Raw genomic sequence first — 15,245 nt, forward strand, 5'->3', positions numbered from 1 at the left:
AAAATTCTGTCTACACAAAAATGTGAGAGGATGGAACCGAACAGCTACATTCAGTTGATGTCACGCTGAGCAGCAGTATTACCAGTGCTCAGTCTTGTCCTGCTGTGGCATGAAAACTGTTTCATACCTGTTCAAAATGCATTTTACTGAACTGAGGCAAAACAAAACATGAGTGTTTGTGTAGTTCTCCCAAAACTATATCACATCACTGAGTCTTGTCTTAAGCACAATGTAATTTTGCTAAGGCTGTGTGGAAATTAAGGTGCATTTTAAATTAGCAATAAATTTTCTATCATCCCAGACTTATCAAACTGATAACTATGACTCCTTTTTTTCACTTCTCAACCAATAAATGTCTTGTGACCAATGACTTTGAGATTAAATTTGGATTCTTTAAATCATAACTTCTCTTACCGATTCATGAACTGCTAAGGATAAAAAAGGAAAAAAAAACCCAACCAGTTTCTGCCTGGAATTTTTATCAGTCTTCAAGGACAATCTTATCTCTCTTTTCTCAGACAGACTAATCTCAAGTAAGGGGAGGCTGCAAGTAGATAAAATATGCTGTCTGTGCTTGCTTAGGGAGATAGGGGGATATTTTTTGACATGTAGCACGCCATCCCTTCTGTTTGTCACTAATACAGCACATTCCGTGTCACCAACATATACAGTTATTTTCTTATGTTTGACAATTCTGGACAATTATAATTCAAAAGTTTTACTTGAAGGGTGAGTAATAAGCTGGTGTGGTTATGAGAGCTGACTTCCCCACAGTTGCAAGGGAAGGAAAAGGAGACATCGCTATGGCCAGCCCCCGCCCGTGTATTTTATTCATACTGCTACAGAAAATAATCTGGAGCAGACGTGGCTCAACTGGAGACACCCACTCTACCTTGAGGTTAGCTAACATGGAGTGAGACATGTTTTAATATTTAATGTCTGTTTAGAAATGTGTTCATGTATTTATAAAGAATATGTTTATAAATATAAATATTGATACCTGATTCAAAGTATATTTAATAATTTGGATCATAACTGTACCCATTTCACTGTTTAAAGCTTGCAAGCTAAATTCTTTTCAGGACCTGGTCTAGCTATAGCACATCTGCCTCAGGAAAGATGGGTTGCTGTGCTGCCAGGGGTGCCCAACTCAAGCAAACAGATGGACTATTAAAGACTTCAGTTTCAGATCTTTGTTCCTCACCATAATTCTGTTTGTTTTGGGTTTTTTTCTCAACATGTCTTAACTTCTCCTGACTGCTGCCGAGTCAGCATCCAGCACATACAAGTTCCCAGGTTCAGAGGTCTGGGTGGCCAGGGTTTGTCAGGTCTCATCTGCAACCCATTTGCTGTTTCTTAGCTCTCAGTTAAGTGGAGCTCATGTGCTGTCTATCAACTACTCCCAGACAAAAAGAAAAAAAATCAAAAAAAGCCTCTGGGACCTTACATTGTGCTGATTTATCCTTTCCAAAGCCTCAGACTGCGTCTCTATTAGTGTGACACAAAGCTGCAATCAGTCATGCTGCAGATTGTCAGGCACTGCAAGATGAAAGAGCAGGGGGAAGAGGATTCTGAAATGCAGCTGGGGCATGTGTGGCTTAACTGGGCTTTCTGCCAGTCCTGTCCCCTGCAGCCATGACCCCCCATGCCAGTCAGTGGGTACAAGTACAAGAGAAAGAATTTTCTTGTTTACTTAACATTCATTCCTGTTGTGTAAGAAAAAGCCCATTGATAAGAAACCCCAGAGCCATTAATAGTGTATTTGGGTCAGAGAACTTGCAGTCATAAGCTATGACCTGTCCCGATGGAGAGCTCTGTCAGTACCACCCCTGGAAACTGCTTACTATAAACGACACCCAAATTCTACTAAACGAAAAGGGGGCACAGCCTTCCTGAGGGCAGTTCAGAACAGACAGTAATGACAAGCAGGGGTCAAGAGCAGGGCTCGTAGCAGCAGTGAGAACCCGAAGACTACACATGATGCTCTTGCAGCTGTTTAGCAGGGAACACTAAGCCATGCTTTGCTCTTAAACTTGTGTTTTTCTAGTGCGTGGGAGCTGTGTCTTTGAGCTGCCTGGGGCCGCACTGCCCTTCCAACAACCCGAGCTGCTCTGTGGGCTGGGTGACAGGCATTCTGCAGCTTCATCTCATGTGTGTCCTGAGCAAAATGACCTGCAGTATTTTATGGGTGCTTTGGACTCGAGATCTGCAGTTTCTTACATTTCCATAACTCCAGATTCAACCTTGTTCATTTTGAAAAATGTAGAATTACTTCAGGTGAACTGGCAAAGGTGGTCTCAAGTGAAAATGTTTTTCTAGCAGCTGTTCATGAGCTTTTACCTCCCTCTTGCAGGCATTCAGTTCAGGTATGCCCTGATCTTGTGACCATTAAGTAGAAGCTGCTTCAAAACCACCTGGAGCTAGAACGATCCCACATCAGAAGAGAGCAGTTCTGGGTTTGTTTAGTTGGCATCCACATTCCTTCGTTCATCTGGGAGACACTGGTAGTCTGTCTGCCCAAATCTGATTCCTATTTGGTAGCAGCTCAATAAGCCACAAGCAAAACTAAACAATAGCATATGCCTTCTGAAGGGAAGCCAGCTGGCAAAAATATAAAGCAAGTATCTTGAGCTTTTGCTTGAAAGTGCTCAGTATCTAACACAGAATGAAAGGTTTGGGTGAGTTTTTTCCTCCCTCTATTTTTTTGATTAGTCCTCTCTTTTGGAGCTCATGTAGTGATTCTGAAGTATTGAAAGGGAAAATTCTCAGGAAAAGGCTCTTCTAACTCTCAGTAGTTAAGAACATCACTGAGTGAATAAACACCTTTTTTTTTAACTCTTGTTAAGCAGGGATGAAGTATGCAGCTAGATTGTGAACCTTTCCGCCTTTGCTTATCTGTAGCTGTGAAAATGAAACAATCCAGTGATATCTCCTGAGGCAGTACTTGATTGCATGTTATTAGCTCAGAGAAAGCCTTAGTTAAACAATGGTCATCTGCCTTGTTTAGGCAAACTAGGATGACCCCGTTCAGTTTAGAACTAACAGTTCTTTTAATTCAGTGTTCATTTGTCATTCAAATGTACTGTTCAGTCTGGCACAAAACTGGTTTCTGTTCCAAGGAGTGGCCCAGAGGGGTGTGTGGACTGTGCACAGCTCAACAGAACTGCCCTGAAACACCAAGATGTCTTTCAGAAGCTCTTGAGGAAACACTCTGAAGTGCTGGGAGACAACCTAGATCCTGGGGAGGCCCAGAGCAAACGCAGCATGCCATCCAAATCAAGCCTCTTTGGGGTGCCATGTGGGAGCAGAACTGCAATTGATGTTGAGGTCTGGCCTGAACGCATTGTTACAGTCAGGCTGCAGTTTGGGTTAGAGGAGGGGAAAGACAAAACATTGATTTTATTTGTCTGGCTGTTACTTGAACTGTTTGTTACCAACAACAAACCCCAGCAGGGCGTTGTATTACACAGGCAGCTTCTTAACTCAGACTCACTCCATGCATCTGTTCATGTATCTCCTGGAACTGTCCCAGCCTTGCTAACCCTGTTGTGCACATTCCCCCACATGCTTCCATGCTTGCTTTCTAGCTGACCACAACCTCTCTGTAACACCCTCCCTTGCAGCCCGTTTTGTGGTCTGCCTCACAATTTAATGCTTGGTTGATGCAGCCTTACTGACTGGTGTCTGATTTTACTTCATGCAGAATGAGCTATCAGTTCCTGAGAAAAGCCTCAGCACTCTTTCTTCTGCTAATACAATTGATTTTGTTAATGAATTACAAAGTCACCTTTCTGCTTGTATCAAATGTCTCTACTTTTGAGACCGTAGCTCTGCCAGTATGGGTTTTCACATACAGCTTGCAGTGTGTGCAACCATGCTGGGAGCTAGACAACTAGTTTGGAGTATTTACTAGAGACATTACCAGTGTCTGGGGTAGCCTTGACTGGAAACCTTGAAGGTTGAGTTGTTTCCCTCTAAGAGTTCCTTGCCATCACAGCCAGGGGTGTTACTGATCTTAGATGTGTATTCCAAAACCCACTTTGGGAATAGATTGGCTGAGTAGAGATGTTTCCTTGGGATTAAATCTCCCCTAAATGAAGCACAGCTCCATATACCTTCTGAAGTAAACTGATGTGCCTGACTAAATCATCCTTCTGAAGAGCAACCGTGATTTCCTGGTTACCCAATCTGTTTTTCTCTTGACTCAGGTGGATCCTGACCAAGTCACCTCACCACCTCATAGCTGGCATGCAACTATTTGTTGCCAAGCCAGAAAAGCTTTTAACAGTGTCCCGTTGCCTGTCTTTTAATTAGTACTTGTTTAAATACAAACATGAAACAGCATCTCAGAACAGAAAGGTTCTCTCCATGGGTCAAGGAAATAGTAACATCAGCACAATGTATGGGAGGGAACTGGTGCAGTTTTACTGGGAGGGCAGCTGTATCCGTGTTAGTCCTGTCATCTTTAAGTGACTGTAGTGGTGAGGACTTCTTCTGATTGATATACAAAACTTACATCTTGTTCATCTGGTGAAACCCATAAACTCCAACATTCACAGCAAGCCTGGAGCATCCTGAGTCACAGCAAATTGAACCAAACTCCACCTTGAGACCCATGCCAAGAACAGGATTGATTCCATGGGCTCCTAACAGCGAGTGCATATGCACTGCATTACTTTGTAAAGGAGCAAACCCAAATCACTGCATGACTTTATGTCCAGACAGTGGTTATTCAATCCTCTTGCACTTTCCACTGGAAAACAGTGGCTCTGTTGGGCCTGGCTGAATGACTCTTATGGGAAAGACATGGAAAAAAAGGCAGGATTTCTAGACCAAGAGCCGGTGCAAGGATGACAGGCTAGCTGAGTAGAAAATAAGTTCGCCAGAGAATCCCTGACAGCTACAGACAAACTTGTACCAGCTTTACCTTTTATCTAGCTGGCAAAGTAGTCTGTGAGACAGCGCTTTGCATGCCAAGCAGACTGAGCTTTACACAGAAAGCTGGCTATACTGGAGGGACAGTCTTCTCAAAGCTTGTGATCTTCTGATCTTTTAAATTTACATAGCATGATGAATATGCACTAAAAGGTTTGTGGTTTGTTTTTTTAAAAATATTATTTGCTATGTGTTCAGTTTCCAGTGGTATATAAGTATTCTGATTTTAAAGAGATCCAGAGAGAAGGGGACTTACATATGACATGTACAGAGGTTCTTTAATTGCCAGACAGCCTAATTGTGAAACAATTGTATGGGCCACACATTATGCTTTCATCTTCAGTCATCTTTTCTCCGATTTCTTCTTCTAGCAGTAGCTGGAATTGGAGGGTGTAGATATCTGAAACCTCTCAGAACTTGCATCCCTCATATTTATTTATGGCTGATTTCCTTCAGTCCTCATGCATAGCTCTTTTCTGTACTTGCATCTCCACAAAGAACATAACGAGCCATCTTGCTCTCCATTGGTAATACATGCCAGGTATTATCCAAGTACCTTACCAATATGACAAAATTATATTAATGAACACAAAAGATGTGATAAATGCTGTTTATTCACTGATGTTCCTAATGGCTCTGTTTGACCTGTTCCTCCCATCAATCCTCAAGATTTGTCTCTCTGCCACAGGCCATCTAAAATATGGGAAGCAGCTACTTAGCCTCAGCATTTAGGCTCCATCTGTGCATCAACTGTATCAATTTCCCATTCTTCAGCTACTCACAGCTCACTTTTCCTATTCAAATGTTTGGTAAGAAAGGGCTGGGACAGTAGGGACTAAACCTCATCTCCTGTAATTAATGTATTACTACTGCAAAGGGAGACCAAAGCAGGAAATGTTTCTGTGCTGTAAAAGAACAGGCAAATGTCCCCCAAGATCTTTGAGATCTAAAGATCCCTGCAAAAATTGTCTTTCAGGGGCAGTCTACCATAGAGAAAACACTTCTTCTGTGGAAGATTGTAAGACCAGGTGCCAGGGTTAAGCATAGGCACCCAGACTCTTCCAAAGCCCTGGGCAACTTCAGGGAACTGAGCTGACTAAGACAGCTGAGTGTTACCGAGTTCTGTGACCCACAGTGAAGGAACGGGAAGTTCTGCTGCAATAGCCTCGATGATTAATTTCCTCGTGCCAGGCTCAGGCTCTGGACATGTCCCATACTCTGCCTTTCTTCTTTACAACTTACTGTAAAGTTTGAGTTCTTCAGAGCTTCCACCTGGAAGCCACCTGGTACTAGTTTGCAGTACATCTGTGGAGTGTCGTAGCCTGAGGAGTCTGATGGCTCCAGCTGCACTCGAGAAACTTGAACAAGACAAGAACAAGTCAAGTCCCTCAGAATATACTTTTTTAAGCTAAACATGGAACAGGAAATGCAAGGGGAATCCCCCACCCCAGCTGCCCACAAAATGAAACCTCTTTCTAAGTACCAGCAGGCAATACGTATCAGGATAACCTCGCAGTCTTTACCAGGAAGGCAACGTTTGATCCCAACGTTACAGGACCTTGTGAAGGATGCGTGTACCGTGAAGCCTGTTCTTCTGCCCCCCTTCCCGGCTCCGTTGGCGGGTGTGACAGACGTTGCCGCCTCCCTCGGGCCGCGCTGGCCCTGGCAGCAGGCCCGGCAGCAGGCCCGGCAGGGGAGGCTTGGTGGCGGTTGTGCCATCTGGTGGAGAAACGGCGTTTTCCACCTACAGCTCGGAGATAAACGGGGAAAACTCCCGCAAACCCGCTGATGCCACTGGGAAAGCAGGACACAGGCGAAACTCTGCCTGCCAGTGAGGAAGCCGTGACAGTACTGCGCTTCGGTTGCACCGCAGTATTAATCTCTCAGTTATCTCTTTCCTCCAGAGCAAGCGAGTGCATGGACTTCTTGGCGTTCCTTCATTCACAGGGTCCATCTTAGACTGAGTCTGGATCACCCCTGTCGTTTAAAAATAATCCTGTGGTAGCTTTGATTTTGTGCCTTTTTCTTGGCAGTTTCTTCTGCCTTTCTTTGTGTACCTGGAGAGATATGCAGGCACCGGACTCTGACTTCTGACCCACCTTCCTTATCTTAACACCGTGCCGTTTAGATAGGAGCCAAGGCCAGCGGGGGACAGCACGGTAGAACACAGACAAGTTTTGGGCACAGATTAGAACATAGGAAGTTCTGTTTGAACATGAGAAAAAACTTCTTCACTGGGAATGTGTCAGAGCACTGGGACAGGCTGCCCAGAGTTTGTGGCGTCTCCTTCTCTGGAGATATTTAAAACCCACCTGCACACGATCCTGTGCAACCTGCTGTAGGTGACCCTGCTTTAGCAGGCGGTTGGACTAGGTATCTCCAGAGGTCCCTTCCAGCCCCTACCAGTCTGTGAATCTGTGAATCTGTAAATACACCTCGGTAGCATTGCTTGCAAGGGAAAAATCTTAAATCCACCATTGTGGGTCTGTAAGATATTGCTGCATTGTGGCTTGGCTGTTAGGAGACAGGCTGCAGTTTTCTCACATAAGTAAAACAAGCCTTATGCAATATATCCAGAAATGCAGTGCAGTGAAGATATTTGAGAGCACAGGTCTTCTGGCTTTCAGTGCCAAAAAAACAGTTTCAAGAAGATTCATGAGAACACTTGTTTTCCCCAAAATCTACTGAAGAAAGTCTGGTACAATATAGAACGTTCCTTTTGGCTGATAGTTGCCTATCCTGATCTTTACCTTATTCAGTGTAGGAGATACCTCAATGTCTTGTTTCCTATTTCTTACCAGACAGGATATAGGCAACACTGAATTCTTTTACTTGGGGCTGTCTTACCCTCTTTCTGATCCCTCATCAATTCCATTATCTACTATACATGCTCTGCTTAAAGAAACTCATCAGTTCTGGGGCATGCTCAGCTGCACAGCCACACAAAAGCAGTTGTGTTTAATGGTGAGATGCTGAAGATTCAGCATGTCTGTCTTTGGTCAACATGCTACTTTACAGACATCTGTTCCCATCCACCTCTTCTATCCTCTTGCTGCCCTTCTGTTATACTGGCACAGATACTTGTGCATCTGTGGCACAGAGTGATACGGGACACCTAAGAAATAACACCTTTTTTTCTGCAGAACAGTTCCCTGAGGCAGTCCTGAGCAGCTGCAAAGCATCTGGGCCTGGACATCACTGGAATGGCAGCAGACAGGTAGGCAGGGGAAAAGGCGGTATCTGCTCCAGCCAGCTTAGGCAGCAGCACAACTGAAGGATAGCTACCCTAAATTTTGGAAGAGCTAACTTTGATCTCCTCCGAAATCTAATAGGAGCTGTCCCATGGGCTACACTGTTTGAAGGAATGGGAGCCTGTGAGAGCTGGGTAGCATTCAAACAGCGCTTCTTCCAGCACAGGAACGATGCATCCCTTTGAGTAAGAAATCGGGAAAGAGAGGCAAAAGACCTGCGTGGATGAGCAAGGAGCTAATGAGTAAACTCAAAGGGAAGCAGAAGGTCTATGAGCTGTGGAAAAAGGGTCTGAGCACCTGGGAAGAATACAGGAAAGTTGTCAGGGCCTGTAGGGACGGAACTAGGAAAGCTAAAGCCCACTTGGAAGTGAAGCTGGCAAGGGACATAAAAGATAATAAAAAGGGTTTTTTTAGATATGTGAATAGTAAGAAGATGACCAGGGATAATGTAGGTCCCCTGCTGAACAAGGTGGGTGTCCTGGTAATGGGGGATGATGAGAAGGTGGAGATACTGAATGCCACCTTCGCTTTGGTCTTCACTTCAAAGGCCCCCCGGGACCCACAGACACTGGATGAAAGAAGTAATGTTTGGGAAATGAAGAGCTTCCCTCTGGTTGAGGTGGGGGTGGTCCAGGAGTGTCTCAAAGCGATTAAAGTACACAAATCCATGGGCCCAGATGGGATGCATCCATGTGTCCTGAGGGAGCTGGTGGAAGTGATTGCTGAGCTGCGCTCTATCATCTTCAATAGGTCTTGGAGAACTGAAGTGCCTGAGGACTGGAGGATAGCCAATGAGGTGGTGGAGTCTCCTTCTCTGGAGATATTCAAGACCCGTCTGGACACCTATCTGTGCAATATGTGCTAGGGAGCTGCTCTGGCAGGGGGGTTGGACCCGATGATCTCTCGAGGTCCCATCCAACCCCTGTGATTCTGTGATTCTGAAGGTGAAGCTTACAGAAAGTTTGGCTTGTCTTGGAGCACATCACTGTGGAAGAGGTGTCCCATTCTCCTCCTTGTCTCCTCAGTGCTGGCTGCAAGCTCTGATGGGGAGACCTTTTTTGGAAACAGTGTTGGAGTGACTTTGCATGGTTAGGTGATGCAGCTAAGCCCATCAAGTATCTCACTGAAACAGTGTCCTGAGCCCATCTAACGCCCTATGGAAATACTGGCCTTGCCAGGAGCTCTCCATTCCCAGCCATGTATTTCTTTGAGCTGACTTTGGCATGTTTGCCCATAGATGTAGCTGATCCAGTAGCAGGACATCTACTTTTATTTGCTGCTAGCTTGCTTTATCATGTAGTCACACCAGACATCACAAGGAAAGCAGCAGGAACACACAACTGGAAGCAGAGAATTGGAGATGGAAATGAGGAAATAACCCATTCTGAAGGCAGGGAGCTAGCTATTCAGTGGTTTTCCCCTTATCATCTAACCGCACCTTGAATGTTTTGCCATTACTTGCTGTATCAATTACCTGGGCTGATAAACCCCTGCAGTATCTCCTGTGAAAGAACTGGCTCCAAATTCCCAGAAGTTTCCCTGAGGTGCTACTTAGGGAGAAGTAAGGAGCAGTTGTTACCACTGCTAATGACTTCAGCTAGTCCTAGCCAGCTTTTCTTGTGTTGCAAAGGAGCTGAAAGCTTTCTTTGTAAGATGACTTGGCTTGATTGTATCATTGAAGAAGCTTCTGATGTAATTTACAGGCTTTCCTATAGTTTATTTGCTCTGTTCTTCAAGCTGAACCAGTTTTCTTTTGTAAAAGTTTCTTTGGAAATGTAGATCTTGACATCAGTAGGAAGTACAGCTCAGCTGTGTATTTTGCATTCCACTTGTGCAGATAGCAAGGGAATTTCCTTTGTGAGAGCACATTTACAGACACACATTTTACTGGGGCAGCTTTTTGATAAAGGACCAGGAAGACCTCTTTCATTGTGTTGGCTAATCTTTCAAATACTTTCAAAGCTTTCTGCCCCCCACAGTTCCATAATTATGATCTTGGTGTTTCTTTGCCTGCTAGCAGGCATGACTTACTGTCGTTACTACTCATCAAGCAGCTCTAGCAAAGAAAATTGCTTCAGCTCAAGAGACATCACTTCCCTCCACTGTTGAGAGACCTTTCTTAGCACAAATTACTGCCCTTGCAGCACAGCAATCCGGTGGGATCACATCTCAGTGGGTTCAGGTCACAGCCTGGCATGTTAAACTGTTACTCAGATGATTGCATCCAAGGGAGAGCATGGCATGGGTGTTCCTCTTTGCTGACACAGGTGGGAAAGGACTGCTGTCTCTGGGAGAAGCTGCAGGTAGCAGTACTGTCTCCCATCACTCTCAGTGTGCACACATGGAATAAGAGGTGTCATTTTTGGTCCATGCAGCCATACAATTATTCTACACAAGACCAAAATGATGACTGCAGTACAACTAAGGAAGCTTTCTGGTTTTATCTGTACTTTATACATCCGTATCAACTCCACATTTTCCCTAAGCTTCCAGTTTCCAATGCAATGCCTCTTTAGAGCTGTCTGTAGCTGGTTCTGTCACAACCCAATCCCACTAAGCCACTTTCTGTAAAAGTTTGCTTCATTTCATTAATAATCCTAAAATAATTTCTTTAGGTATCTTTAGATGCATTGACTTATATCAGATTTTAAAAGGAAACTCTGGAGATCAGGGGACTGCTTATCTTACTTTTACACTCAGTGAAAACACTGAGAATACTCAGCCACAAGATATTTAAATCCTGCTTGCTTAGGGACAAGTAACAGTTATTTGAAAATTAACTGGCCTTTAAAAATAATAACCCAGTGATTTCTGATTTGTGTGACACCCTGTGAATTATTACAGGCTCTCAAATGAGTAAAGCTGTCTTCAGAGAAGCAGAAACAGCTGATGTACCACGGACTGGTTCATTTAAGTGGAACACACTGAAAAACAGAGCCAATATACAAATCTTCCAAAGATCTCTCATTTTTGCAGGGGACAAGGAAGAAGAGCTGCCAGTCCAAGAGAGGCTGCAGAGACAAGCAATAAGCTGCTGAGCCAGTCTCCCAAAGACTTCAAGATCACTTACACGTACATAAAATGTTGTAGAGTGCTTGAGAAACTCTTTGTGGGCTTCTGGCTGAGAGGTTGGTAGCTGTGCATGAAAATAGGGCTTTCTCACCCTTTGTGTGTGAAACCACCTTCTTCAAAACCTGCCTTGTGAGGCTGGGCACAGGGATGTTACCTCTGCACTGCTGCAAGAGGTGCCTCCTACTCTCCCTCGTCCCTCAATCCTGGTTCTAGCCATGTGGCATCATGCTTCTCCCTTGTCCTAGCACAGGAAGCCGCCTGCTGTCACAGTAAGGCAGCTGGCTGGCTGAACCACTCATGGCTATTCTTCCTACCAGAGGGCCAGATGAATGCCCCAGTTCAGATCAAGGGGCAGAAGCAAGTTCCCAATGTGAGTTCATGGGGAGGACACACACCTTTAAGCACTAAGGTGCTATTCCACCGACTCTGCCATCTCATGGGCTAAGAGTACAGCTTTCACTAAGTCTGCTGGTTTCCCAAAGGTTCTGATTTTCAAGTTACCTGTCTTTTAATTTCTCTCTTGGGCACCTAAGATGACATTTGAATGACACCCAAGTACAGCCGGTTCTGTAATCTCTCACCTAGTGCTGCAAAACCAACTTACTGTGGGTGCTGAGCAGCCCCAGCTCAGTGCCATCCTCCCACGTATCCATCCAACTCTGCTCTTGGCTGGACCTCACTGAGACTGTACATTTTGGGGCACAAAATTAAGGTTTATTCATCCATGCCTGACAAAGGCAAAGTACACCCGAAAAAAAGCTGAACAAGTGGGTTTCTGGGGAAGGACTACAGCTAAAAAATAATGGGACATTGTTAATCCTGATCAGAAGCATCATTTTACCACTCAGAAAAGTGAGATCATGTTTTCAGAAGTGTATCATAATTGCCTGAAGGACATGTGACACCAGAGTGGGTTTCTCCTCTCAGCTGGATTAACCAATAGGAAACCAATTTTTGACTAAGCACCATAAGAAATGCATTTAACGAGTAAAGCACTTTGGATCCCAGAAGACCTTAACGTTGCCTTTCCACTCCTTGGAGAGAAACACTTTATTTCACAACAGCTGATGCTGTATAATACAACAGCAGCTTTTTCCATTCCGCTCCAAGACAGAAAACTAAGTGGAATCGACATGCTCCCATGTAGATAAATTACAAGATCTTAATCAAAGTGTTTAATATGCAACAACCAACATACTGTAAAACAAAATGTATTAGGTCACTGCAGTTAATTTTGCAACAGAAAATAGAAGTGTGCCTTACTTAGAAAACATTTCAGGCAGAGTAAAGCAGCAGCACAAGGACTGTTTCTTTGTTAAATGGCACACTTGATTTAGTTGGAGACCAAAAAAAATGTCAAACTTGTCAACTATGCAGCTTCATTTCTGGAAACGCTGAGCACATACTGTTCTCCATGGAGTACAATCAAAAGGAAGAGGTTCAGTTGACACATCTGGCCCCGCTATTCAAATGCCTAATCCTGCCGTTAAGCATCTAAACTTAGACCTCATATTTAAAACCCCGCCTAGATGTATCCATGCTGTATGCTCCCCTCAGTTGCCTCTTAATCCACTCTTTTTTTTTTTTAAATACACCTCTACCTCTGTTCTGTGGTCCCAGTAGCTGTGGATTACTCCTTGTACTCCTTACACCCGCCCAAATGACCACTTTGCTTCTCAGCCTCTGCTCTGCAAAGAAGTAAAAAAAATCCCAGAACATCACAAAAACAACCGTTTTCTGTGCCAAGGTCATAAAAAAACTACATTCTTATGCTGTGCTTCAACCAGACATCTCCTCCCTGCACTTCCTGGATGTGACACAGCCGTCTATGGCTCTAAAAATAATCCTGCTTTCTGACACACTGCTAGCCTGCATGAGCATCCTGCATGCACTAGCTGGCGTGGTCATGCTGGACTTCTTGGAGTTCCTTAAATATAGCCATGTGCAGTCAAATGAAAGGCTCGTACTCATATTCCTGTGAATCCACTACCAAATAAGAGGGTATCTTTGCAATGCTAATCCTCAAGCAACCTTTGGATCATCCCCACTACTTGCTTCCAAACACATAATTCACTCTCATTAGCTTTAATCTGTCCATGTCTGTTCCTGCCCTTCCATTTTCCAGGCAGGATATAGTGCCTATTAGGTACTGAGCTTCTGCAGCTGGGAAGGCACGTGTGACTCCCCAGCTTGCAGATTGCCTCTTAATTCAGGTTAACCTGACTCATCCTGTATTTAAGCAAGTATTTTTCTTCTAGATTGGAAGGCAGTAGTCAGTGGCCCCTAGGTAAAAGAGGAAAACAGGCAATGCTGGCTGAGGTCAACAGATGTGAGCAGTGAATACAGCTTCTGTCTCAATGCCAGAACTCCTAGAATATGGCATAATTACACTTCGTACAGAAAGAGCAGTCTGAGACAGGAAAGGGAGCTTTCTTATGCACCTACTGAAGGGAAATGACAACAACTAACATTTGAAAGGATTAGTAACTGCCTTACAACTGAAACAATGCAAAAGGATCCCGTTTCCTCTTTCTTTAGTTCTTCTTGTACTGAGGATTGTAACTATGACCCTTTGGGCTGGGTTGGATCTACAGCAACATGAGGCATCGGGATTACACTCTGCTCCCCAAGGTCTGTTGGACCTTCCAGCTACTGGAGGAAGACAGGAGCGTGATCCAAGGTGAAAGCAGGAACAGCAACTTCAGCGAGACAAGCTCTGCAGGGAGAGGTGGTATGTTTTCATTGGACCAACAGATACAGTTGAAAGAAAGCAGACCAGTTTTCAGGAACACAAACCCTCCTTCACTGAGCCCAGCATTACTGGGCAGAGGGGAGGCGGAACAATAGCTCCCTTCTCTCAGGAAGGTTATCCATCGCTGTGGGACAACTCTGGCAGCAAAGTCTTGATACTGTCTGAATCTTGCTATTGGGGTTTTTCTTTTGCACAACATTTATACTTTTCAATTTTTTATATTATTAAAGTAATTTAACTAAACTATTTAAACTAGATTTGTCAACTACTGCAGCACAGCAGGAATTCATAGAATTCAGCTCTTGTGCTCTTTGCAATACCTACCTGGAGATAACCCTACACCTCTCCTCTGCTTTAGGATTTCTCATTACCCAAGACTGTATCAGCTCCTGCTGATCGTTTTTCACTTCATGTTCTTAACCTTCCATAGCTGACATCCCGATTACCTTTGCAGCAACCAAGTTGTCAAATGGAAGGCTGAGACCATGATCAGAGTGCACATACCTGCAGGAAGAGGGTGATTTTGTAAGGAGCAGAAAGTTTTTGTGCATCTACCTGATCGTAACAGTAGAGAAACAATCAGAAAGCTGAATCTTTACAGTGGAGTGAAATTCCTGTGCAAAACACGACATATCTTCACTATATATCCAGTCTACCTTTCATGTCTTCATCATTTCTTTCTCATTTTCTCACTAAACAGGGAAGTTGGGCTGTGAATGGCTAACATACAATTTTAAGAGGAAGAAACACAAGCAAACAAGCAAACATCTGTGAGGCTGCAATCCAAACTCTGCTTCTTTTAAAATCCTGGTAAGACACCAGCTATGTATGTGGTAGCAAACCAGACATACTGGGAGAAAAATCGTATTATGAAAGGTGATTGGAGTGACACTAAGGCCTAGCTCTCCAGATTCCCTTTAGCTGCAAGCCTCACGTTTGTTGCTAAAAACAAGAAGATAAGAAGTGCTCTCACCTATCAGAGCAAGCTTTCTTTTTCCTTTCCTGAGCATGCCAATGAATTTCAGATATAGATGGTTCTCCATCACCACTAAATACACGAGCAGTACATCAGTGTTGAGTGGCACAGTATTGCTCAAGAGCTAGCCCAACTGTACATACAGCCAGTTACAAAATCTGTCATTAACTTTTGATAGGTTTTTGCAGATGTGACAAACTAGACATGTCTTAGACATTGCCTGTACTCTAAATGGCTGTAAAACACTCTTCTGAAGCTC

The sequence above is a fragment of the Gallinula chloropus genome, assembly GCF_964237585.1.
Source record: "Gallinula chloropus genome assembly, chromosome: 1".
NCBI classification, from domain to species: Eukaryota; Metazoa; Chordata; class Aves; order Gruiformes; family Rallidae; genus Gallinula; species Gallinula chloropus.